General features: G+C 36.2%; 1 protein-coding gene across 8 annotated transcripts in view; it reads left to right on the forward strand.

Moving 5' to 3' along the window:
• Positions 1-392: 392 nt before the first annotated feature.
• GALNT13 (polypeptide N-acetylgalactosaminyltransferase 13) overlaps positions 393-27,700 on the forward strand; it is a 594,089-nt gene continuing 566,781 nt past the window's right edge. For 6 of the 8 annotated variants that reach the window (XR_014829014.1, XR_014829013.1, XM_021076289.2 and 3 more), the window contains exon 1: positions 393-505. The gene's annotated coding sequence lies outside the window, so the exon portion shown is untranslated. Of the gene's footprint in view, positions 506-547; positions 664-1,299; positions 1,344-27,700 lie in introns of those variants that run through there. The other 2 variants (XM_084998569.1, XM_084998570.1) reach the window with 2 other exon arrangements.

Genomic DNA, 27,700 nt, shown 5'->3' on the forward strand with positions numbered 1-27,700 from the left:
ACGTAAATGATACTAGCCCAGTGAGAGGCCTCCTGGCTGGGGCTACGGGAGGAGGAGGGACCGCGCGAGGAGGAGGGGCTGGGAGGGAGCGGGCCGGGGTGGGAGGGGGCGGGGGCCGGGGGCGAAGTGACCAGGCGGCGGCGGCGGCGGCTCTGCCGAGATGACAATGTGCTAGGAACCCTCGCTCTGTCTTCTGTGCCTCCTCGGCCTGGGTGCCGGCTCTCGCCGCGCTCGCGGAGCCCTCCAGCCCGCCGCTGCGCTATGAGGTCGCCTCTCCGGGGCTGGTCCAGGCCGGAGCCGGCTTGCTCAGCTTGCGGGGAAGTGTGAAGAGAGAGGCGCGGGCGGGAAGCTGGGCTGCGCGCGGCGCTCGCGGGCCAGCGCGGGTTCCAGGTGAGCGCGGGCTCGGCGCACCCGGCACTCGGCGCACCCGGCAGGCACCTGACTGGCTGAATTCCGCGAGTGGATCGCCCTTCCCTCTTCGTGGGATCTCTGACCACGATAGCAGGTCTCTGTCCCTCTCTAGCTTCCCTTCTTTCTATGATTGTGGGAGGCAAGTCTTCTCAGGGCGGCCGGGGTGCCCGGGTGGGCGCCGCAAAGTCCCTCATCCTTTGGCAGAGACGAGGGCGGAGTGCCCCGGACGGGTCCCGGAGATCAGAGAACCCGGTAAGGCGGCCTCCAGGGCGCTGGCAGCTCACTCGCCTGCCGCTGCAGGTGCAGAGGGTGGACCGCGAGGCGCGGAACTTTCTGCCGCCTCCCGCCCTGTAGCCTGCTTTCACTGCTACCCGACCGAGCTGGGGGGGGGGGGGGGTGGGCGCTGGCCACCCTCTGTGCCCTGGCGGCTCTCGGCGGCGGGGGTAGCTCGGCCTTAACGGCCCAGGCAACTTTCTCCCATCAGCAGCGGGCTACCGGAGGCTGTGTTGCGCGGGCGCTTCTACGCTGTCTGCCTGACATCGGAAACGCACTGGGTCTCCAGTGTCTCTCACTCAACGGTTGCCTTCCTCTTTTTTTGCTTCCCTTTGCCTCTCAATCTCAGAATGTGTTTCTGACTCAGTTTCTTTCTCTGACTCTCTGTGGCTCCTCGCACCCGCCTGGGTCTATTTTCTTTTTTTCTTTTTTTTTATTCTCTTTCTCCGTTTCTATTGGGGTGTCCCTGTGCCCCTGTTATTCTGTCTCTTCCTCTGTCTCTCCACGTTGCTCTATCTTTTCTCTGTGTTTCACCACCTTGCTGCCTGTCTGTGTCTCCCTCTTTCATCTCTCCTGCCTTGTCCTCCGGGACACCAGCTCTCAGATCCCAAGACTCCTTGGCCAGAGCACGCCCTGGTCCACGTTCTGAGCACTTCCAGGTACAGAGACACCCCTGCCCAGAGCCCGGTCAGAGGGGACATGGGGATGGAGGCAGTCCGCTCTTGTTTGGACTGTAGTGGGTTCCGCAGGCTGGCTGAGGGGCGCAAAGGCAGCCTTCTCTCCCTGGATCCGAGAGTGTTGTGTTGCCGCGAACTCGAACCCGGGCGCAGGGAGGCTGACTGGTTTGGACAGAAAAAGCTGCAGGCGTCCCTCCCCTTTCCCTGTTCTTTGACTAGCATCAGTTGAATTTCCAGGTGGAGAGCAAACATCTCCAGCCTTTACATGCAGCCTCAGGAGGAGGCAGTGGGCAGATAAACACAGAAGCTTTGGGATCCTGGGAAAACTAACCTGGAAAGGGTGGGAGCTTTCTTGAGGCAAAGGTGTTATTAATGGAGGCGAAGAACATTGGGGATTGCCTGCTTTAAACTGTCATAACACTTAATCCTTGAGCAGTTTCCCTGGGAGAGATAGGGGTCACTCTTCCCAGAAATACAGTATATTGATTTTATTTGCAGAGCTAAAGACACTTGCCGTCTCCTGCCAGCCCCCTGAAATTTTTGGTATCCCAGGATCTTCAGCTGTATGTAAAGGCTGCTTTTACTCAGCGTTGCTTCCCTCATCCCACCCGGACTCCTGTGCTCCTGTGCGTGTGTGTGCGCGCGCGCGCGCGCGTGTGTGTGTGTATGTGTGTGTGTGTGTTTCCGTTCATGCCCTCTAGTGTTAGAGAAACCTGCTGGTTTGAGAATATTGAAAAGTAAGATCAACCTATTGGTGACTTACTTTGAATCTCTCACCTTCCTAGATTATTCACTTTGCCTTCACCCATCCTTCCTTTTTCTTCATCTTGACTTTTCCATTGCATTACTACTCTTTCCTTTTCCCTAATCTCTGCAAACTCCTCCTCTTCTGCAGAATTACAACCTTAATATGGAAACCCTGTTCAGTGACTTCACAGGTAGATAGATTTGGAGAATTTTCATAGCCCAAGGAGGGCTTTGAACATAAGAAGCATGCATGCCTCTGCACCATTCACTACAAACCAAGGTTTCACATCTCTGTCTTATGGCCCTGCCCACCTTCAGCTCCATTGAGAATTTTCCCTGGCTGCTCTTGCTTGTTTAAATAAATGCTTCCAATCCACTATTTCTGTGATGCTTATCCTAATCTAAGGCTTAAGCTGCTTGCTTAAGTAGAGGCACTGTGTCTCAGATCAGGTTTGGGGAAAAGAAAAGAAAGCTTTTCCAAAGGAAACACAGTACTACTGGTATAAATTAATTCCGGCTTGCTGTATCTAGAGAGGGACCAGATCTCTCAGATATGCAGACTCTAGCACAGTGGAGGAAAACTAGTAAGTATGCTTGCTAGTTTGTTAGTTGATTGATTAGCATGGCACTGACTGTAGGTTTTGAAGTCACCTACTACCTTGATAAGCCTACATACCAGAAGTTGAATGTTTCACTTAGTTGAATGTTTGTTTGTTTGTTTTACTTAGTCTTTTTAGTAATGGGAATTGAAAAACTAGTAAAAGGGATGTTGAAACATGAGTCCCCTGTGTCTTTTTAAATCATTTGTTGCTTGAATTTGCCCTTCTGTACAGGTCTTTAAGGGGTACTGAAGAATTGAAGAAATGAGTTTAGAGTTTCTAAAGGGTGACATTTTTCAACCTTCTTACCTGAAAGTAAACTAGGGCATGAAGTCACTTGTGGGTGAATACTTTTGTGTAGTTTTAACAAGTGAAAAGTTTTCTCTTTTAATATAAAGAACAGCTGTACCAGCTTAAAATATTTGGGGTCTATAAATTGATCTGCAAACTGAATCATTTACCTTAAATAATTTATGGGTTTCCTTATTGCTTCAAATATATGAGAGGTTTGATACTCCATGTATGTGAGAATCTGCCAAAGTACCTGGAAATGTAGTGTCTCCTTATACAAGGAACTAGTAGGAATCCATGCTGCAGTATTGCTTTTGTGATAATGTGGTAGTCACCTCTTAAAACAGTTGGGGATTTACCATGAGCATTGTTTAGGAGCATGCTTAATGCAGTTTTACTTTATAAATATTACTTATAAGTCAACTTATACTCTACCCTGTTTTTTGTATTTAAAATAGCAAAGATACAGTGAAGGTGGACATTCTGATATTTGAGAAATATTCTTATATCTTACTGATAGGAATACTGAGACACATTAACTTCTTAATTACATTAATTTCAAGTTAAAGTTATGTCAGAGTGAAATACAATGTTTCCATCTTTCCAATTTGATTTTTACAATTGGTAGTTGTAACAGGAAGATTTCTATGTAATAGAGATTTTGCAGCTTTGTAAAACGTTGGCATTTTTGGAAGAGCGTGAGAAAAAAAGCAATGAATGAGTATTTTTATTCTTTCTAGTTAAAAAAATAAAGGGGAAATCAGTATTTATGAATAACAGGAAACATATAGAAAATGATTGAGAGTAAAGTATGAATAAAGTCCCACCATGTGAAATAAACAATAGTATTGTATGTCTTTGATAAGTACTTATTATGATTTATGAAAATAAATAGTTCCTGTAGTTTTGTCCTTTAATTTGTCCTATTAAACATTCTATTTTCAAATGGCATCTCTTGCAAGAAAGAAATAATTCTTGATTGTGATTTTTGTTACATCACCTTTTGGGGTTTGTGCTGCTATCAGTAGTAAGAACATGTAGATATCTTAAATCTAATGAGATCTAGCAGGATGCCTGATTGACCATATGCCTAATTATCCAAGAATTTTAACTGGGCTTTTGTCTAAATCCTTCCTGCCATCAGAATAAACACATGTAAAACAGAAAATCAGGACATCAGTACACACACACACACACACACACATACATATACATATATACACACATGCAGTCATATTGACTCTGACAACCTATTTGATGACATATCCTCCCTCCCTCTCCTACATACACACTAAGCATGTTTGCATCCCTAAATCACATTTAAAAATCTTGCACTATATGCTTTGATAAACCATTTATCATTTTAACAAATTAGTTTATTTACAATGTCTGTACTAAAGCACATTGCTTAGTTAAGTATTTCTGCCATTCAGTTATAGGCATACATATTTTTGAAGAATCCAGCTTTCCACTGTGAAATTTAATATTTAAAGAAGTCAAAGAAATTTGTGAAGATGAATACACACATGAATTCAGTAGTTGGTCATCCATTGGAGCATTCTAAGCAATTATCTTTGGGAGCAAAGTATACATAAAATAGATTTTATTCATTTGTTACTTATTCTTGATTTAGATCTAGAACTATGTGTAGGTTTTCAGTGTAGTATATTTATAATAATATATTTAATCTGTCCAAGATGATTACCAAGAAATAACTATAGGTGGCTAAAGACATCCTTGTGATTAATGTATGTTCTAATGTCCTTTTTAAATGAAATAGCTAAAATTCATTTTTAGTTATGAGTTTTCCATGCTATTTTTAGTATCTCAAGACCTATTTAAGTTGAAATTCTTAATTTTTAAGAGTTCTTACTACAAATTATTGAGAGATTGCTGGGGCCTAATTTTCCTCTGAAGGTCCAACTTCATTCAAATGTCCACATAATTATAATTTTTGTAAATTATCAGATTCTCTCTTAATGTTTCCTCTACTCTAATGCCTTCCCTTCACAGTAGACATAAAGCAAGATGCAAAATATCGGTTGTTAAAAGTAGCTCCATATTAATGGTTAATCCTCCCAACAAAGCTTGAGAGGGATGTAGGAAAAGTAGTGACTGTTACCATAATAGGTATGAACATATTTGTGATTCTGTTTTCTGCTATGTGAGAAAATCAAACACACTGTCCATATTAAATACTCAAACTTCTTTTTTTCTTTATTTCAGAAGTGCTTGCTATTAAGATAGATGGGAACTGTCTAAAATATATCAGGGTTTTTAACATGATGTATAATTAATTGGGACTCTATTTAAAACATTAAACTACAGTAAATTGTCACTTCAATTTTATTTAAGATCGTGTAGAACATTATAGGAAGATAGTGATTAAACTGTTGCTTGGCACTTTGGTGAACATAATACATCTGCTGAGTAGCCACTGTAAACAGAAGAATTTAAAGCACAGCCTGCACATTCAAAATCATCTAAATTATACCTCAGAGATAGTAGTAAATGTCAACTTAGTCTCTTGCTTAATATTAATTGCCTTGATATCATAAGCACAGTACCACTTTTTGGTGTTAAAAATGAATTTTGACATATGGGGAGGATTAGCTTCTTGCAGATCAGAAGCATAATAACTTACTTAATTTCCTCTTGAGATTTTTATTATATAATTTGTTTCAGATGGAGAAGATGAAGTTTCTATGACTATCAATACCCGTATGAAATACTACTATTAGTCTAATGAAAGAAAGATGGGAACAAATACTTAGAAAGAAATATATGTAAAGGTATAGCCATGCCAGTATATTTCTGAGGGAGTTAAAACTGATGAATTGAGTTACAAATTGATCAAATTACTAACATTTTTTAGATACATACTTTGCATTTGTATTGTAAGTGAACATCTAATAGCTCTTGCCACATTTTATCCTTGTAACCATTTGAATTGTATGTAGTATTACTGTCCCCATTGCATAAATGAGGAATCACTTGCTTGAAATCACACAGCTAATAAGTATGATTAGGGCCAGGGATCACACCAGTTCTTTTTGTCTCCAAAGACAGTGCTCTAATAGTTTTCAGCCTGACATTTTCACTGACTAATAATTTTTTTTAAAAAATGAGTGTCAGCCTCCATGAGGACATTTTTTTTTGCAAGGTAAGAATGATTTAGAAAAGTCTACTTATATCACCATCATTTTGTAAAGGAGTGGACAGTGTAACACCAACTAAGGTGGCAGAACTAAATATCAAAATATAGTTCTTACAACAGAATAAATTTAGCTTCCTGTGCAATTTTGTACACTGCACTTATTTTTCTAACTTAACAAAGACTTAAGAAAATTTTATCACAGTCTGGTCATTTATTTCACCATATTCTGTAGGCTGCACCCGGGAACCCTTCTTAGTCTGAACAACGGTAGTATACTGCCTACCCGGTGGATCCCCAGTGCCTGTGGAACATAGGGCAGTGTGGTTGTGACATCTATGACAGTCCTTATGGCTCTTCTCTTCTCTTTCTAGTTGTAAGTCTGGTCAGTAAGATTTGTTCTTAGGAACTGTGTTATCAATTGCACTAGCCTTAGTTTACTGTATCAGTGTATATTGAAAGGATTAGCAGATTGGAAGTGACTTACTCCTTGGTGATAGTTCACCACAGGCCACCATCACTAAGACAGTGCCAGTCTTATCCTTGAATAAAGAATGAATGCTGAGCAAAAAGAAGAGGAGCCTGTCTGAAGAATTTATTCTGTCCTTCTCTTTAATCAGTGTGTCCCAGTCTTTAGGGATCAGTTTGCTCCTTTTTTACGTCTTTGTTTGCCTTGGTGAGGACAAAGCAGTTTTGCTTTAGGTAAGAAAAAAAATTCTAAAGCTAAACTTCTAACTGCTTTTGTAAAACTGACTGATGCTATTAAATCCCAAGTTGCTTTGGATAGTGCCTATTGTGGTCATTGAAGAGGAAAACAATGCTTGGTGGAGTGTGTGAGATGTAGTTAAATTGACCTAAGGCATTGTTTAATGTCACTGGTAATACACCTGTTTGGAAATTGAAATTACCTCGAGAAGTTTTTATTTGTTTTAAAATAAGTTGTCAGATACCACTGATACAGATTCTCATTTTCCTGGGATGGATCCATAAGAATCTATCTTTATAAACATTTTTCTTGATGAGCCTGATAAACAATGAGGTTTTAAGCAGCCAACCTACTTCTAATACATTTTTCAGACTATGTTCTGGATACTGTTCTGAGTACTCTACAGATATTAATTCACTTAATCATGACAACCCCCTAAAGTTTGTTTTATTGGTACCTCCATTTTACAGACAATGGGATTATGACAAAGAAAGGTTAAATAAGTTGTCCAGGATAAGTTGATTAAGTGGCAAGTCATGGGCTATGCTATTTTGGTGAAATGATTTAAATGATCTGCTCTAAGTAACAAAGCTTGAAACAACAGAATTGAAAATGGAACACAGATTTCTATGTTTTGTTTCCTATTTGAGTAAGTTTTGCCTTTAAAAATGACGGAAGAGGAATTCCTGTTGTGGTGCAATGGATCTGGAGTGTCTCTGCAGCACCAGGATGTAGGTTTAATCCTCAACCTCATCTTGTGCAGTGGGTTACAGAATCTGGTATTGCAGCACCTGCAGCGTAGGTCACAACTGTGATTCTGATCTGATCCTTGGCCCAGGAATTGTATGCCTTGAGGTGGCCAATAAAGAAAAAAGAAAAAGGAAAAAAAATGAAGAAAGAAATATCTAACCAATAAACTCAGATTTGTAGAGTTGGAAACACACACAGAAAAGTTTACCATTTAGAAGTCATACACTGGAGTTCCCATCAAGGGTCAGTGATAATGAATCCAACTAGTATCCATGAGGAAGCAGATTTGATCCCTGGACTCGCTCAGTGGGTTAAGGATCTGGCATTGCCATGAACTCTCCTGTAGTTTACAGACATGGCTCAGATCTGGCATTGCTGTGGCTGTGGTGTAGATTGGCAGCTGTAGCTCCAATTTGACGCCTTGCCTGGGAACTTCCATATGCTAAGAGTGTGGCCCTAAAAAAAAAAAAAAATTATAAAAAAAAAGGGTCATACACCACATTAAGAAAGAAAGTTAATTATGAAAGGGGAAAATAAATATGGAAAACTCAAAAGTGCTTTTCTTCAAGGAGATTCATTATTATCTATTTCTAGGTGCACACTACCCCTGCCTCCAACAACAAAAACCCCCCCAAAACAACAAGAAATGATGCAAACACAAAAGGAAAAATAATCCATAATTAGGATTTCTATATGCAGACTTCAATCCATAACTAAGATCTGTATCTGTAACTAATCTAATAAAAAAGAGCTTGTTTTCTGGATTTTTTTCCTCAACTATATTTTTAAGCTTTATATACTATGGAATATCTATACTAATTTGCAATCACTGGTAATTTGTAAGGAATTGATGTATTAATATTTGATGAATTACATTTTTCTCCTTATTGCTGGCCTTAGATTAGTTTTTCAGAAACTTTCTTATTTTTGTTTAATGCACTCATGCAGTGTTTTAATGACTTTTTTTCGTAGAATATTATTTTAGACTGCTTAATACTTAATTAGATGTATACATTATTTGAATTAGATACCCCAGTAATGAGTAACTCCACCTGTCTGGTTTTTTAAAAAGAAACGTTTATATTTAAAAACAATTCTGTCTTCAGAGTCTGTAAGTAAAGTGAGTGCTTATGAAATTACTGACTAGCAAAGTTTAAAAACTTGGTACCACAGTCTCTTTTCTTTCTCTCATAGTAAATTTTGCCTCCTTTTCTGAATACACAAGCCTCATATTTCTTTGATTGCCTTGATAGTTCAGTTTCAAATAAGACTATATATCACTTGTCTGAAAAATAATAGAAACCATCCTGTGCCTGATAACAATTCAAGTTTCATTCATATCCTATAGATTTTCTGGGTACCTCGGTTTTTTTCTTTTCAAGTAAATACTGTTTCATCCCTTCTCATTATGCTTTTTATTCTTTATCTTTTCCAGGCTCCTCTCTTCCTTCTTCATGATGCTCTAGACTTTAAATTTTCTCTCTTCTGTAGCTTAATACATATTCATGTAGCAGGCTTGGACTATCTATTAGTGTTGATGTTGTTTAACAATGTAAGTAAAAAAGGAATTATGTTCATTTCATCATTTGGTCCCTGAGTAGGTATGAGATATACACTATAGCTCTTGCATCTGGGTCATTTAGCAGGATGCTGGGGATGCTCAGTTCGCATCTCATTACCTTTGTCTACTTTTATTAGAATCCTGTGCCTGGGCCCTGTGGTCAGTTGGCACTTGGCAGGCCCTGGCTCCAAGGGAATGCTATGTTATTTGAGGGGATGCCAAGTTAAGTCGCCACACAGTTCTTACATTCCTTGGTCAGATCTTCCTTATAAAATGTCCACTATGTGTTTCATTATTAACTCTAGACTTTGCCTTCATGTCAGAAATTCACTGTGATATGAATTTGTGGATTGTTATGAACAATTTTATAATTTTATATCCTGTGGCTCTCACTTGCTGACTTCAGGATAGTATTTTCCCTATTAGGTAAACCTAGAGCAGACATTTTGTCACAGATTTTTTTAAGAGTTTTATTGTTGTGCACTAAGTTGAGATGAATCGTAGGTAATTGGATGGTGCAGCTGAATTAACACATTGAATTGCCAGTTATGAGACACTTCATTTGCTATTGCAGACAACAATTGGCCCATTTTGCTTCTACAATGCACAAATTCTTATTATCTATATAAAATTCTAATTCGAGTAGGATAACATGTGTACATCATTTCCATTCCTTTTATAAGGAAAAATAACCTCTACAAATATAAAATTTGCAACCATCTCATTAAATAATTTTGAACATAATTACATCTTTTTTTTGAGAATGTTAATCTGTTGTCTCATTACCACAAAAGGACATTTCAGAATCATGAAATCAGTAGTACTACTTTTACGCTGTATACCCTAAGATATGTGCAAATGCACAGTTTGCATTTATTTCAATAGAGAGCCTTGTTTTATTCTGAGCAGCATTGTTGCGTTATGACTATGGTGATGTGCAACAGTACAATCGTTATGTTCGTTCTTGGTTTTTCTTAGTTTTAGGTATTTTAAGGGCTGCTTCTCTAGATCAGTAGAATGGCTTTTAAACAGGCAAGTATTCATTTTACAAGGAGGACTTGAGACATATCTTTATCTAAACTCTCTCCTGAAACCTTATTAAATTAAGGAGTTAAAAAGATATCAAATTGTTACAAATTGGAGTGATTCAAGGCAGAGAGAGGAAACTGCCAAAGATAGAGGGTGGTGGCCAAAAGTTGAGGAGGGAGCCCTTTTGCCCTGAACAAGCCCCAAAGGCTTAAGGCTCAATGATGCCATGGCAAATAGAAGGCAGAAGTGACACACTTGCATTGAAACAAAATAGTTAATCAATGTGTATCGATGGAATAGCCAGCCTTCTAGTCACCACATCTATTTCCCATGCAGATATCTTGTAGCAAAAATTTTTTTCCTCTCCCCCTCCTGACCATTGCCCTTAATACAGACTAATGAAATTATATAGACTACTAAGGGACAGTAAGGGCAACTAGGGATGTTTCTTGCAAATGGAGAAGGAATTACCTTTTATTTTGGCACTTGGAGTCTTTAAGCCGAATGATCAGCTACTTTGCCTACCCTAAACCAAAGTCTTCTAAATAAAATCTACTCAAGTATAGAAGGCTCAGCCATGTAAAATCCTTTATTCTTAAATCTAAAACAGCAATCAAGTATCATTAGATATCTAAGACATAATTTAAGAAAAAAGTAGTAACAAAAAAACTGCAAAATGAAAAAGAGAGAACAAGTTAAAAGAAAACCAATGACAATAAAATGACCAGTGTGAAACAGATAATTAAAAATCATAAAAGAGACCAAGATTAAATTTTTTGAATAGATTCAATAAAATATTACATTCATAAAACAAGAAGATGAAAAGGAAGAGACACAATAAATGAACAAGAAAAACTGTTAGATGGAGTTCCCTGTTATTCTAGTGGTTAAGGACTTGTCATTGTCACTGCTATGGCTCAGGTTTGATTCCTTACCCAGGAAGTTCTGCACGATGCAAACAAGAAAAAAAAAAAAAAAAAAAAAAAAGGAAAAGAGAAAAGAAAAAGAAAAACTGATGGAAATTAAAGATTTTCAAATTAATAGTTTAAGGGAACATTTGTAATTTCAAATAGAGAAAATCTGTCAACAATGTAAACAAAAAGGAAAAAAAAAGATAAAAAAGAGTAATAGAGAATCTCCCTGAGGTGCGACTTCCTGCTAATTGGAGTTCTAATTGTAAGAAACAAAAGCTATAGTTAGAGCACATAATAAAAATGTATGGGATAATTCTCAAATTTCTGAAGGAAGATTTGCAACTCAAAATTCCTAATTCACTCAAAATATCAATCAGGTGCAAGGGTAGATTAAAGACATTTTCAGGCATGTAGATACTAAATATGTTTTACTCAAATATATCCTTTCTTAGAAAATTACTTGAGGTTGAACCCTAGCAAAGTGTAATTAAGAAAAAGAGAAAGACATGGGATGATAGCTATAAAGTAGTCCTAAAAGGCAAGCAATTCATGCTGCTTCAATATGGTGTAGGACTGGTGTAAAAAAAGTGGAGAGCTTTGGCTGGTGGGAGGCTCTAGGATAAAAGGGAACATTACACAACATTTAATGTTCAAGAAATATTTGAAAAGACAAAGAAAAATAGTGCAAAAAAGAATGTGCAAGAAAGGAAAGTCATACAACTTTAGTTGGCACTGAAATGAACAATATATATAATTTCTTTCTTTTTTGGCTGCCCTGCAGCATATGGAGGTCCCAAGGCCAGGGATCAGATCCCAGCCACGGTTTTGACCCATGCTGAAGCTGTAGTAATGCCAGATCCTTTAACCCACTGCTCCGGGCTGGGGATCGAACCTGCTTCCTGGAGCTGCAGACACTGCTAATCCCATTACACCAGACTAGGAACTTCCAATTTTTTTTAATACTTGAATATAAGTCATTTTTACTGATTTTTAGCAATTTTTTTTGTGTCAGTCTGTAGGTAAAACATGGAAGATAATCATGACTATTGAACAGAATGCAAATATCAATGGTGGCAATGTCAGTAAACATACTAATGGTAGAGGTTGAGTTAGGTATGGAGGTTGGAGAAAGCAGAAGGAAACGATGAGAATAAGAGGATTAGCATATTACAAAATGGGGTCAAGAGGTGGTGTCTACAGGTGAAGCAAGAAATAGGAGTGATGATATATTCCTTAAAGTTACAAAGAAAACTATGAGAAGGAACAATGACTATAGTGAGAGAAAGTATGGAAAAGTGGGAAGTTTGGTAAGTGAAATAATTTATTTTTTAATTTATTTTTTTATTACTCAATGAATTTTATTATATTTATAGTTGTGCAATGATCATCATGACCCAGTTTTATAGCATTTCCATCCCAAACCCCCAGTGCATTCCCTCACCCCCCTCAACTTGTCTCATTGGGAAAACATAAGTTTTTCAAAGTCTGTGAATCAGTATCTGTTCTTCAAAGAAGTTCATTGTGTCCTTTTTTAGAGTCCATATGTAAGTGACCGCATATGGTGTTGGTATCTCACTGTCTGACTAACTTAACTTAGCATAATTTCTAGGTTCATCCATGTTGCTGCAAATGACATTATTTCTTTCCTTTTAATGGCTGAGTAATATTCCACTGTATATATATATATATATATATATATATATATATATATATATATATATATACACCACGTCTTCTTTATCCACTCCTCTGTTGATGGACATTTAGGTTGTTTCCATGTCTTGGCTATTGTATAGAGTGCTGCAATGAACATTGGAGCATTGTGTCTTTTCGAGTCATGGTTTTCTCTGTATAGATGCCCAGGAGTGGGATTGCTGGATCAAATGGTAATTCTATTTTTAGTTTTCTGAGGAATCTCCATACTGTTTTCCACATTGGTTGCACCAATTTACATTCCCACCAACAGTGTAATAGGGTTCCCTTTCCTCCACACCCTCCCCAGTGTTTATTGTTTGTAGACTTTTTGATGATGGCCATTCTGGCCAGTGTAAGGTGGTACCTCATAGTGGTTTTGATTTGCATTTCGCTAATGATGAGCGATGTTGAACATCTTTTCATGTGTTTTTTGGCCATCTGTATGTCTTTGGATTGTCTGTTTAGATCTTCTGCGCATTTTTTGACAGGGTTCTCTAGGTTTTTTTGGTATTGAGTGGTAGGAGGTATTTAGAAATTTTGGAGATTAACCCTTTGTCAGTCATAATTTGCAAATAATTTCTTCCATTCTGTGGGTTGTCTCTTTGTTTTGTTTAGGGTTTCCTTTGTTGTGCAGAAACTTTTAAGTTTAATTAAGTCACATTTGTTTATTTTTGTTTTTATTGTCATTACTCTAGGAGGTGGATCTGAGAAGATATTGCTGTGGTTTACGTCACAGAGTATTTGGCCTAGGAAATGAACTAATTTAGATAATATCTAAAATATTTTGGGTCCATACATTTGGTCAAAGTATGCTTTAATTACATTTTTTTTTTAATGTGGTTGCTTTTCGATGTGTATGTTCTCCAGATTTCCATAGATTCCAATCACTCTCTGTCGAATCACTCCAGTCCATAAAGATATTTGAATTTGAGCTTTACATTGAACAGCTGATAAAAAATTCACAATGATTCCCTCTGGGGAGAGGAACTGGTTGGGACTGGGGAGGGGGCTCCACTGCATAAAGAAATATGAATAATTGGAACTTTAGTTAATAAACACAATAGCAGCCAAACCTCTACAGTGTTATAAAGACTGTGAGGCTAGAAAGAGAGAACTGGATTCCAGTAATGTGAAAACCATTAATAAATTCTGTAACATGTCATTTAAATTCTTTGAATCTGTTTCCTCATCTTTAAAATGTTGCAACAGGTAAAAAAATAAAATAAAACAACTAATATCACTCTATTCTAGTTTTTATTTATTTTGCAAAGGTAGACCCATCATTTTTTTTGAGAATGAAATGTGCTATGACTTTTCTAGGTATGATAGGCCTCAGGGCTAATTCATTATTCTTACTTTTCTAGCTCTTTATTAAAGTTTGTAACTGCCTTTTTAACAACGGTCCTTTTAACAAGTTTATCCTTACCTTGAGTCTAAGTGAATTGACCACTCAAATCAGAATTATGCATCTTTAGTTTTATTAATCTCTAATAATCACTTCCCAAATAGAGTTGTTTTGATATAGTTTTTTTGTTATTCAAGTTCTGATTTTCTTATCCTTAAAAGATTACTTTTTTTGCTGATGTAAAAATGCAAAGCATTACCAAATGATTCTTTAAAAGATCCTATCTCATTCCACTATTTTCCTGAACATTTTAATAGAACTAAACAATAATTTTTAACAACATTTTGTAGTGGTTTCTAGACAGAGACAGTAAATTTTATAGTCCTCTGTGTTATTAAATTATACCAGTTACTGTGATTACCTGATGTGTCTGCAGATTCACAGAGGAATTGATAGATGAAAGATGTCTATTTAAACATTACACAGATGTGAGGATATTGCCATCTTAGATCGGCAGCTGCTCTGGAAGTTCTCACTACTTCTTATTGTTTAGGCTAACACTTTAATTTTGTAGCTAATCAGAAATAGTTGCTTTAAAGATGCTAGCTATTCCTAATGAATGTGAGAACACAGATGGGTCCCATAAGAAATTTCTAACCTCCTTGTCAAAAGATTCCTCTGCATGTGTGCACATGTGTGTGTGTGTGTGCATGCGTGCACACTTTAGCATCTTTTTATTATGAACTTCAATTCAGAAAACCAAATCTTTAGATAGAAATAAAGAGATTGACAGAAAGAGAGACAGAGACCACAAGACAGACATGTAGAAACAGAGAGCAGGAGAAAAAGCGAGATAAGAAGGAATGAGGAAGTTTCCCAGTTTCCCTCCAGTTTGCGGCTTGTGTAACACACAAAAAAAGTATTGTGAAAAGAAAGAACAAAAATTAGTTTTAATTAATATGTTAAAATCTATTAGTAGGATTATATAGACGAATAGGGAATTCCGAATGAAACAATTTAGCAATGAGGCATTCTTTAAAGCTTTGAGTATCTGGTTTCTGTTGACAGATTGTGGTAATTTCTTGGGTCATCTCCTTTTACCATTTTCTGAGTGATAAGGTTTTTGGATAGAGACTAGGAGCAGAGAAGAGCTGCTTTGTCCTGTTATCTCACCTAGTTTGATGAATCAAGGGTCTGTTAAATTTCCCTTTAAAGTTGCAATTCTTGGCAATTAATTATATCCTTTAGCATACAGACTATCCTTTGATCCTCAGGTAAGAAAAATGCCTGGACTCAAGTTTGGAGAAGATAGTCGAACATGGTTGTGTTAAATATACATGTTTAAGACTGTGATACCTGCCTAAATGCAGTTCAAAAATTCTGATTATCATTACTTAGCAGAATGACAAAGCACAGTTAAATAGCCTCTATGGAATTTATTTACCTCATCTTTAAAATGGAGGTAATAATAATAGTTATCTAACACTAATATAACCCAGGTTTCTAATTGGTCATGAGGGTCTCTAAAGTGCTTTATGTAATATCAGTGCTTTTAATTCTTACAGTTCTAAGAACTAGGTATTTATTTTCACCCACCTAATAATTATAACTGCTTTAATGGTTTGAGGTGACAATGCATGTAATATACTGATTATTGTGCTTGGCACTTAGCAAGTGCTTAACAAATGCTAGCTATTATTAGTTTATCTCCTCTTCCAGGATCCTCCACTGGCATTTAGCATGACAGGTGCCTAGTAAATCTAGCCTCCTTAACCGATTTCCGAAATAAAATTCTCAGACCCAGAAGAGTTATTGTAAAGACTAGCTGCAAAATCAGATCCCAGGAGGCAATAAATAAATTGCAGGGAAAGATAGGCTTGAAGCCAAGCAAAATGAAAACACAGTAAAACTATATTAGTGAAGTATTTAGAGATCTTATTTAAGAAAGGAGGGTAAATGAGGGAAGACAAAGGAATATCGCATCATGATAAATAGATCATAATATTGTGCAAATTGTACACAAGGCTAAACACTGAAATGTCACTTTGCAGAAAGTGCATCTGGCTTAGAAGAAAGCTTCTTCTATTCCTTTTAACTTTATTCGGATAATTCTCACTGCTGATTTCTGTTTGGTGTTCTCAGTTAAGTTGAGCAATTACCCTCCATTTTCCCCCTAGTTTTTGGATCACTTCTGACCATGTTATTTTCTCTTAGCCAATTCCTAGAGAAATTGAAAGATGAGGGCTTTTTTGTGTGTGTGAATATGAAAAATAGTAACAATTTGAAAAAACATTGCCATTTTAGCCTTAGTCCCTTAAATGAAAAAAAATGAAGCATTATTATTTTTTGTTCTTTAGAGATGCAGACCTCATTTTCAGTATGGGATATTTTGTTGTTTTTAATGACTTTTGTAAGTGCTTAATTGGAGATTTTCTATTTTCTATGTAGAAGGACATGTAATTTGAGATAAATTTTAATTGATTTTTCATTTAGAAATATTTGAATTCCAATCCTCTTATCATATGAGAAAAATATGTTGTTTGGAACGCTGATAGTGTGTCAGTTCCTTCACAATAATTTGTACAAATGATAATCGTACATAAATTAATAAACTGCTTGTGGGGATCTAATGATGCATCATGCTGTTTTTGATTTATTTCTGAATCATTTTCAGTCTGTTGAAATGTACCAGGACTAATCTTTTAATGTAACCTATAACTTCCTCCACTCTAAAAAACATGTTCAGTAGAATAGAATATTTATTTTTAAAAAATGATGAACTTATTTTGTTTGGTGAGAGTTTATTAAGAGAAGTGATTGTATAGTTTATTAATTAGAATATGTGCTTTATCTTTGCATAAAAATCCTTTTAATATTAAAAATGAAATTATTTCAATAACCTTATACTGCCTTTTTATTGTGATCCAATTTTCTAGAGCTACCTAAAATAAGATTGGTTTCTTAGCTTCTCTTTGTTTAGTATTGCTATTGCCTCCCATCCTGAAGTTTTATATTTGAATATATTTTTAAAGTGACTGAAAAATTTAGCATAAACGTCAACAACTTTGTAAGGAATTTCTACAAGAGAAATAACTAAAATCAAATAATAACTCCTGTTGTGTCTGGGAACCATGCATGAGGTTAACAGTTTTCAACCAAGGTTACATTAAGTCATAGACAGACAGTTGATTTTCCTGTATCATTGGATCTACCTGCCAAACTATTACACTACCTTTAATTATTTTTTAGTGTGATAGTGCACTGATAATTAACCTTGTAAACTTATTTTGTGAACAGTTTTCATTTTACTTAACAGTCCTTTGGAAGTTAATAACCCACCTCAATTCACCATGATTATAAATATAAAACCAAGATATAGAATGACTTAGCAGTATGACCTATTTTGCAGTGTATTTTTGATTAAGTCAAAGACATATGCTGTTTCCTGTCATAGGGCAGGGCTGTTGCCACTGAGTGTGTGTGCGTGCATGTTCCCCAAAGGACTTCTACAGAAAGTTGAGTTTTTATTTTTGTGGGTTTCCTGAATATTTGTTTATTTATTTAATTATTGGTGTATAGTTGATTTACAATATTGTATTAGTTTTTTTTCTTTTTAGGGCTGCACTCATGGCATGTGAAGGTCCCCAGGCTAGGGGTCTAATCGGAGCTATATCTACCGGCCTAAGCCAGAGCCACAGCAGTGCCAGATCTGAGCCATGTCTGTGACCTACACCACAACTCATGGCAACGCCAGATCCTTAATCCACTGAGCAAGGCCAGGGATCGAACCTGCAACCTCGTGGTTCCTAGTCGGATTCATTTTCACTGTGCCACGATGGGAACTCCCCTGTATCAGTTACTGATACAGAGCAAAGTAATTCAGTTATATATATTTATTTATTTAATATTTATATATATTTAATTTTTCAGATTCTTATTCATTACAGGTTATTACAAAAATGTCTGTGCTGTAGAGTAAGTCTTTGTTGTTTGTCTATTTTATATATAGAAGTGTGTATCTGTTAATCCCATACTCCTAATTTATCCCTCCCTTATTTTCCCCTTTGGTAACTACAAGTTTGTTTTCTATGTGAGTTTGTTTCTGTTTTGTAGATAATTTCATTTATATTATTTTTTTAGACATTATTATAAGTAGCATTACACAGTCTTTATCTCTCTCTGTCTGACTGACTTTACTTAGTGTGATAATATCTAGACCCATCCATGTTGCTGAAATGGCATGATTTCAATCTTTTTTATAGCTGAGTAATCTTTCATTATATTATTTACATCTATCTATGTCTATATCTATACATACCAAATCTTCTTTATCCATTCATCTATTGTTAGGGTGATTTCATGTCTTGGCTATTGTAAATAGCGCTGCAGTGAACACTGGGGTGCCTCTATCTTTTCAGATTAGAGTTTTTTCCAGATATATGCCTGGGAGTGGGATTGCTGGATAATATGGTAACTCTGTTTTTAGCTTTTTAAGGAACTTCCATACTTTTGTCTATAGCGGCTGCACCAGTTTACATTCTCATCAACAGTGTAGGAGAGTCCCTTTTCTCCATACTCTCTCCAGCATTTATTGTTTGTAGACTTTTTGATGATAGCCATTCTGGCCTGTAGGAGGTGATACTTCTGGGTAGTTTTGATTTGCATTTCTCTAATAATAAGTGGTATTGAGTATCTTTTCATGTGCTTGTTGGCCATCTGTGTCTTTTCTTAGGAGAAATGTTTATTTAAGTCTTCTACCCATTTTTTGATTGGGTTGTTTGTTTTTTTGATATTGAGTTGTATGGGCTGTTTGTGTATTTTGGAAATTAAGCCCTTGTTGGTAGTGTCATTTGCAAATATTTTCTCCCATTTCATAGGTTTTCATTTTGTTTATGGTTTCCTTTGCTGTACAAAAGCTTGTAAGTTTGATTAGATGCCATTTGTTTAATTTTGCTTTTATTTTTATTTTTGCCTTGGGAGATTGATCTAAGAAAACATCGCTATGATTTATGTAAGAGAATGTTTTGCCTATATTCTATTCTAGGACTTTTAAGGTGTCACATCTTATATTTAAGTCTTTAAGCCATTTTGAGTTTGGGTATGATGTAAGGGAGTGTTCTAATTTCATTGATTTACATGTGGCTGCCCAGCTTTCTCCTGAGTGTTTCTAAGTGTGAATTTCCATGATCTCTTGGATACCATTGAAGTTGATCTTATTTTGTGATAATTCAGATTTATTCTTGACTTTCCATTGTTTTTTTTATTAACTTTAGAGTTTGTTTTGACCTTTCATTGGCTCAAATTAAGTTTTGGTCTAACTTTTTTTAACTTCCCTATCAAAAACCTTATTTTCAGTATAACTTTCTTTACAGATTTTATTCAACAGTTGTAAGGTTTTAACCAACCTTCCAGGTTTGTACCTCCAATTTATTGGAAATTTCATGAGTTCTTATGTTTTTTTGCTGACTTTCATATACAGAACGCCCTTTGCAGGGCCAAGTGTGTTTATTAAAATGACCCAACACCAACTTCCCATGTGCCCTTTCACTCTTCTTATTCCTCTACACACTAACATACCCTAAAGCTCCTAAATTTTGTCATTTTTTTTTAGCTAATGTTGTTTTCTGTCCATCTATTTTCTTAAACATATATGCACTTAGAACTTGTCAAGCCAAAAAAAATGTGATTTTAATCAAGTTGCATGCGTATGCATTTTATTATAAATCTCTATGTACCATTGCATTTTTAATTGTCCAAAGGGTACATCTCACAATAACTTGATGTATGTAATTATGGGCTAATAAAATGTTGCCACATTTTAATATAGAAGAGCACTTCATTGGTGCATGAAACGATTCCTGCTTCAAGAGTCAGTATATATAATTAATTAATACATCTGGGATCTTCCTGGTTTAAGACACTAGGTAAATGCAAGATCAGGATCTCCCATAATTTCATTAAGAGGCACATGCTTTCAAATGGGTTTTCATCAATGTGTTCATGTGCACCGCATGTAATTACTGCTTTTGCAATTTTAAAACCTTGGGGGTCTATGTGGCAAAGTCTTTTTGTGTGTGTCTGCCCTTCTGCTTTCTGTTAAATCTCTGCCTTTACTGAAGTCTTACACCACTAAAAAGATGATTTTCTTATTCCTGCTTCTGGGGATTATGTCCTCATTCAAGATGAACAACATCCACAAAACAGATCCATATATTTTCATAGGGCCAAGCCATTCTATCAAGAAAGGGCCTCTGAAACTATAAAAAAAATATAAATGTCATCTTTTTCTATGAACAGTATTACAAATTTATGAATAAGGAGCATCTTTCTACATATTGTTATCTTGTAGAATTTTTACTTTTCCTTCCCTCTGTTCTTCAGCAAATGTGTTCAGACTACCTTATTCGTGAGTGTATTTTATAGGAAAATGTGCACATTTACCACTGTGTGGGGGCTTCAAGGACAGTGAAGTTCTTCAGTTTCTAAAATTCTTATCTGATGCTATGCTTGACTGATTGCTGTCAAGCAAGTCATTCAGAGGACCTAAGACTTCTGATTTTACACACCGTGTATATCGGTCTCAGGGATAAAATTCACACTGCACCCCAATTTCAAACTTTTTCACATGTTACCTTCTCACTCCATGTTCACACTTTCAATTTATTAGAAATTTAATGAATTTCTATCTTTTTGCTGACACCCGTGTATAGATCTGCCTAGCCAGGGACAAGTGGCTCAACACCAAAACAAAGGAAGGGAGGAAATAAAAGGGGCTGGTATCCCTGAGTTGATTCTGTGTTGTGGTTGGCCTGTTCTTCCTCTCTGCCAGCAGCTTCCATCCAGTGTCATGTTGTGCCTTAGACCCTTTCCTTGACCTCAGATACACTGCTGTTAAATCCGACTAGGGCAGAGCTTTTCTCCTCTTTTCCAGTAGGTCTCAGGAGTGGAATCTTGTCACTGGCATTTATCCTCTGACTCTTAACTCTATTTTTCCCCTTGAAATGGAGCTAAACAAGGAGTTGTCTTGCTGACTGATGCTCATGAAGCATTGAATATAAGTATATACATTTTTGTCTATTTTTATTGTTTAATGAATCTTTTTCTACCTTCCTAAATTGTAAATGTGTATCTACATTTATCTGTCTTTAATAGATTATGAAATCTGCAAAGGCAGTCCAATGTAACTCTTTTTGTGCTGTACCTAGCAAAATGTCCTGCACAATTAATCCTTCCTGCATGCGTTAATTAGATTGTACATGTACAGATAGGTCCCCTGAGTCTTCCAAAGCCATAGATGCTACTTTGGAAAATGATGCAGGCCAGAAAGGATTTAGGTCAGTCAAATTTTTATCTGGCTTTCCCAGAAAGATAGTTGAAAATGCCTTTCTGCTATGCTATATTAATGTTTTCCTTGTGATTTTTTCCCTCTCACATGCCATTGTCAGCTAGTCAAAGATTGTAAGCTTCCTACATACTTCTTGTCAAACTCCTTGGGTATTTGAAATAGCAATGATATCTTTGTGATTTTCAACAGGGTGACCCAAGAGTTCTGCTCCCTCTGTCATTTATAAGAATTTGTCTGCAACTTGTTTCTTTTGAAAGGAATATAAGTCACTGAGTTTAAGATTGAAATGGATCATGAGGGGTGATCCTGTCACCCCACCTTCCCATAGTCAAGGTGGTGCCTAATCTAAACCCTAGACTGAGATGTTTCCTTAAAATAGAGTTACCCCACTTCCTGCACATTACCAATAGAGGGATCTCACAAAATATAATTCTGGGCATGTTAACTCTTGAGTGTAAAAACCTTTGAAAGCTCTATAGGTTAAATTTCAAATTCTATAGCATATCATGCAAGACCCTTCCTGGAAATCTATCCTGGTGACATTTGCAGCCTCATTTCTCATTTGTTACCCACTCCTAATCTATTTTAAGGATTCACTGAACTACTTCTTTGTTACCTGGACACGACATAGATATCATGATCATTTCTTTGCTCACACTGCTTTGTAGCCTTTAATTACCTATCATCTCATTTCAAGGATCAACTCAAATGATATCTCTTTTCAAAGGATTTTGCCAAGATTTTAAGGCAGAATTTTTCTATTTTGCCTGTTCCCATAGTACTTTGTTCCTATTGCTGTTGCTCACTCGCACCATGTTATCATGATTGTCCTCCTCTGTCTCCCATTTTAAATTATAATCTTTTTCATAGTGGAGGCATCACATTTCTCATTGTTCCCCTGAGGCCTGCCAAAGTCTATAATATAGCTAGTTATTCAATAAATGTCTTGAAAAATTGTTAAATATTGATTCAGTAGGATAAAGGGCTGCGAATTTAATGATGCTCTATTGAATGAATCTTTGTGACACTCCTCGTGTCTGTTTCTGGGATATGATGGGGATATAAAAATATTAGCATAATCTATTCCAAAGATAATCACCACAAATTTATCAAAGTAGTGGGTTCAAGAGGGTATTTAAAAAACCTTTAATTTCAGCAGCCAGTCAGGACTTGAAGTCCCGTTCAACATTTCTGGAGAATGGACCTTCAGCCTCTTCTAGAACTCTTCATTTGGCCCTTAGGGAAGCTCATTCTGTTTTGACATTCTTTATGATAACAGGGCTTTTCCTTATGCTGAACTTAAATTTGATTCCTTGTAACTTTTCTCACTGGTCTTACTGGTCTAGGTTCTGCTTTGGGGATGCACAGAAAGCAAATTTAAACTGCTTTCCACATCATCAGTTCTTAACACAGGAACGGCATTCATGTTTCTACCGTATATTCTATTTTACAGGCTGAGTGGCCCCAAACTACACAGTGTGTGTATGTGTACATACATACACATCCATATACATATTATATATGTATATAAAATCTGCGTTAGTACACGTATCAGCAACTAGACAGAATACAATTGAAAGTCATTTTAATTGGAAGATAACTTATGTACATAGAAGTAGAGACAGCAACAGAAAAATAGATTACCATATAAAGAATTCACATTCTCATCCATATATGTTCATATATATAATTTTAGATTGTACCTAAAAATGATGACAGATTATTGCATTATCCTTCTATATTTTAGACTCTAGGATGATCACATTTTCTTATTATTTTTATTGCTAATCAAGAAATTATCCAGAAATTTAGTGGCTTAAACAATTTATTATCTCTCATAGTTCTATGGGTGAATGGTCTCTGCTGGGAGTGCCTCACTTGCGGTCTGTCATGTAGTTACCATCAGGTTGTGCCTGGGACTGGAGTCATTTAAAGGCTGAATCAACTGGGTGTCCAGTATGGTTTCTTTACTCATATGTCTGATGTCTGTGTGCTCTTCTACATGGCCACTCTCTCCAGCAGAGTGTGAACTTTTTATATGGCACCTGAGGCTCCAAGAGGCAGAAAACAGAAGATGCTAGGCCAGTTAGGGTTATTCATGGACTTGTGCAGAATCCTCTTGGTCAAAGGTGTCATAGGGTCTTCTCTGATTCCAAGAAGAAATAGCTTCATCTCATGAGGAGTGAATTTCCAGTTCACATTGCAGAAGAGCATGTTGGATGGGACGTGCAGTGGCCATCTTGGAAGATAACAGTCTACCATACCATATATTTGGATGGTGTAGTGCAGTTAAGGATGTACTTTATATCAGTTTTATATCTAATAGTTATACACTATAGTTACTTTAAAGACGTACAGTTATGAATATTATAAATGATGAGATTCTCTGAAGACAAATCTGCCTGAATCTCTAATTTGTTCTTAGAAAAACATCATGGAGTTGGAATGAGTCAAAAGACAGGGATATGTAAAGGAAAAGGTTAAATTCTATAGAGACTAGAAAGTAATGAAGTGAAAGTAATGAAGTGAAGGACATAAAATCAGCCATGCTCTAATGTGTGTTTGCTGAGAGTGGGTGAAGTGAGTTAAGGAAACCTGACTCAGCTTTTATCTCCAAGAATGGAGGAGCCAATCATTTTTCATATCTCTTCAGGTGGGTCATGAGCAGGGGGTGAAGGAAAAGATTTCAGTGTTCTTTACAGGAGAGGCTGGTGAATATTTGGAACAGTCACTTTGCCATTTCCTTGAACATCTGATGGAAAAATGTGAAATAAAATAAAAGGAACAAAGAATTGACTGGAAACCCACTTGAGTTAGGAAGCAGGTCTTGACTTCTCCCCAAGTGGATGACTAGAGAAGAAGGATGGATGAAAGAATCTGTGGTTAGGGAATGCCATGGTGCAGACACTGTCTACAGGATACACACACAGTCAAAAATCACAGGGCAAGGTTGTTCAGGATTTTGGTCAAGGCATTACCTATGTGAACTATGGGGTAGACAAGATATGGAATTGTGCAGTGATATAAGTTGGCTAATGGAGGGAGTTTCCATTGTGGCACAGAGGAAACAAATCCAAGTAGTATCCATGAGAACTTGGGTTCAATCCCTGGCCTCGTTCAGTTGGTTAAGGATCCAGTGTTGCCATGAGCTATGGTATAGGTCACAGACACAGCTTGGATCCCACATTGCTGTGGCTGTGGCACAGGCTAGTGGCTGCAGCTCCAATTCAATCCCTAGCCTGGGAACCTCCATATACTGTGGGTGTGGCCCTAAAAAAGCAAAATAATAATAATAATAATAATAATAATAATAATAATAATGATTAGTTGGCTAATAGACCTCAGGAGAATTAAAAATTTACAATATTCAGGAGATCCTTATTCATTATGGTTTTCAAGATAGAAAGAATCATAGAATTATTATCAAGATATTTACAATAGAAAGTGTGCAAAAGAGTTGGCTTAGAGTTATAGAAGGCAAAATGAAAATGAGGAGGGAGAGGGAAAACATATTATTGATGACTTTAGAAGTTATAGATTCATCAGCTTGCTTTGAGATCTAGGAAAATAGAAAAATAAATCAAAAAGACATTTGATTTTCATTCACCTCAAAGCACAGAACAAATAGGGGGAACAACCAACATGGCTTTGAAAGAAGTAAATCACTCTGAGTTCATCTAATTTTATTTTCTGACACAATGACAGGACTTAAATATGAGGGGAGGCAAAAGAGTTCGTATATCTTCACTTCAATACGGTTTAGTTTTTTATCTCACATGATGTTCTCATCAACCAGGGAAGAAATGTAGTCTTGTGTAATGGGAGGCATGACTTGCTATGTGTCATTGAATCAGTGACCTGCCAGGGCAGATCAACTGAGACTCCAGACGGGTTGAGTGGGTGCTTATACTGAATAATTATTTGTATTAATCTCCAGAATTTAATAATATAACATATGGAAACTATAGATTAGGAAAGTTGCTAAATCTGTGGGAATTTATAAGAATCCAAAGTAAATATAGGAAGAAAGGTAGCTGAAGTAAGATTGAAGATTGATGAGGACCATCATAAAGTAGCACTTAAATATGGTAATATGTAACATAATAAAATGTGAATGGTAATATCTAGGCATTTTGACACATTGTTGCTATAAATTAGAAATGAGTGGAGGGGCTTGGAGTATTCAGGGGCCTCTGTAGTGTTTTCCTGTCTTCGTTTGCCTCACTTGTCGTGTAGCAACCAGTCCTCTTGAATGGTCTCATATTCCAAACTGTGACATCTTTATTTCCTCCCTTAGGTCCTATAAAGTACTTGACTGTCATTTTGTAAGAAAATATGAGTAGTTTATTCTTCCAAAAATAAATAATTATTTTCATAAAGCTGTTCTGTTTCCATGCTTTTACATATAAACAGTTTTTTATTTCAATGTCAGATTTTTGAATAACCTCTTTGAAGGCCTTTCAAAGAGTAAACTCAGCATATGTAACACCAAGAATGCATACAACTCAATTTAAAACATGGCAATATGAAGAACTAAGTCCAAATCAGGACACAGTCAGGCAAGAAATATGATGGCATGACTGCCAGGGGCTTTCAGGGATTGTAAAGTATAACCTGATTGTGGGGTTTTTCAAATATGAAAATTGTGTGCAGCTGTATTAACAAAATATAGTTTAGCAAGTCTTAACAGCCTCATGCTATTTGATCCAGCAATTTCACTTCTGAGTATTTTATCCAAAGGAAACAGTCATGCTATGACTAAGGATATTTTCAGAAGGACCTTTGTGATGTTTTTAAATTTTTGGGAACTGATATTTGATAACAAATTATAGATAAAAATACTAAATGATGGCATGTATGGGATACTGATCAGTGAAATTATTTTTGTATTGTAAGGATAAACATGATGCTGTCACAGAAAGAAGTTCAAAATGAAGTTAAAAAAAGAATCTAATTATTAGAGTTTATATTGTATATTTCTTTAATTTTTTTTTATTTTCCCACTGTACAGCAAGGGGGTCAGGTTATCCTTACATGTATACATTGCAATTTTTTTTTTTTTTTTGCTTTTTTCCAGGCTGCACCTGTGGCATATGGAAGTTCCCAGGCTAAGACTCTAACTGGAGCTGCAGCTGCCAGCCTACACCACAGTTCACAGCAACATCAGATCCTATAACCAACTGAATGAGGCCAGGGATCAAATCCATATCCTCATGGATACTAGTTGGGTTCATAACCCCGTCAGCCACAATGGGAACTCCTGTATAATTCTTTAAATAATGGTTTAGAAATATAAACAGGAAATATATTGTTTGAAATGAAATATATTGTTTTAGGGATTAAAGTTGATTATTATTTTTTATGGATTTTATTTTTCCTGAATTTAAGAAAACAGAAGTTGATAACTTTTGATTTAGAAAAACAGCTATAGAAGAAAAAACACTTAGATGACCTTTAAGGACTGTTTGATAATCTTTTTTTTTTTTTTAATTGCTGACAACTTATATTTGCAAATATCATTTCATTATTTAACTTTATATTGCTGAATTCACTGACTATAATATTGTTTGTATGAGTTATTAAAAAACCTAAAGCTAGATTCCACATTTACTTTCATTCTCCTTTATTTTATGAACTTAATATGCATATATCATTATGTTATTAAAATATATCATTGATCAAAATATATGCATATTTAACATATATACATATATAATATATAAGATACAGGAGAATATTTGTGCATATATATATATGTGGAATTTTGTTATTTTATCTTTCCAAAAATCTTGAACAATGATTCTGACTTGTTTTAACTTCTTATTTTTTTTTTATTTAAAAACACTTCATTGATTATCGCTATTTTTTTTGTGATTTCAAAATATCTCAATGGAAGTAAGACATTCATTTATTTCTACCTGTTTTCTCTAATTTAAAATGTTGCTATAGCTTCAAACATACAGAAAATTTGTAATTTTTGTGCCTAAGCTCCCTGAATACTCTCTGCCCGGATTCATTATTTACTTTTGCCGCTGTGCTTTATTATTTCTACTTGCTCTCTCTCTTTCTGTATATGTTTATATATATAAATATATATATGTGTCATATAATTACATAACTATAATTTATAATTACATAACTATATAACACATATATAGTGTTTCCCTGAATCTTTTGAGAATAAGTTGCAGACATCATGCTTC

This window comes from Sus scrofa, chromosome 15 (genome assembly GCF_054392235.1).
Source record: "Sus scrofa isolate SSC_HxYL_T2T_F1_AM1 chromosome 15, Sscrofa_HxYL_maternal_Yorkshire_Landrace_v2.0, whole genome shotgun sequence".
NCBI classification, from domain to species: domain Eukaryota; kingdom Metazoa; phylum Chordata; class Mammalia; order Artiodactyla; family Suidae; genus Sus; species Sus scrofa.